Below are 732 nucleotides of genomic sequence, written 5' to 3'. Positions count from 1 at the left end.
GTGGCACTGTTAGTAGTTGTTTGGTTTAGACCTACAGTGTCTCCCTAAAGCCTCTTGTGTGGGGGAGGTGATTGGATTATGGGCACTGATGAGTTCACAGCTGACTTGCTCTTAGGGGGTGGGACCCGGTTGGAAGTAGGTTACTGCGAGTGTGACCTGGAAAGGTACATCTCCTTCACTGGTTCCTCCTTCTCTCTCTGCTGCCTGTTAGCCGTGGTGTGAGCAGCTTTCTTCCACCTAGGCCCTTCCGCCAGGCCATTTCTGCATTGGAGTCTGCTAACCACGGACTGAAATTTCTGAAACTGTTAGCCAACATAAACTTCTCCTTTAAGTTACAAGTGCTGAGGGTTGCATCACTGTAGCAGGAAAATGACTAAACCAACAGTGATGAGATTTGTCATTATGGTGAACGTCTCAGTTACTTTGCTCTCATTGCTGGGACAAAATACCTGACACCCAAAATGAAGGAAGGAAAGTTTATTTAGTTCACAGTTAGTGGAGGTTTCAGGTCATACTCAGGTGGCTCCAAGACAGAGTGGCACAAGGCAGAGGGCAGCGGCTTATGGCAACAAAAAAACAGCACAGAGCAAAGGGAGAGGTAGCAGCAGAGGCAGAAAGCAAGCCTTTCTCCCTTCCTTGTACTGTATTCAGGCTATCTGTCCCAGGGCAGGTGTAGCACTCACACCCACAATCCTAGCATTGGATCACAAGTTAATCACACACTCTAGAAGC

This window comes from Octodon degus, unplaced genomic scaffold (assembly GCF_000260255.1).
Source record: "Octodon degus isolate 3935 unplaced genomic scaffold, OctDeg1.0 scaffold00250, whole genome shotgun sequence".
NCBI classification, from domain to species: Eukaryota; Metazoa; Chordata; class Mammalia; order Rodentia; family Octodontidae; genus Octodon; species Octodon degus.
This window is presented reverse-complemented; position numbering follows the sequence as displayed.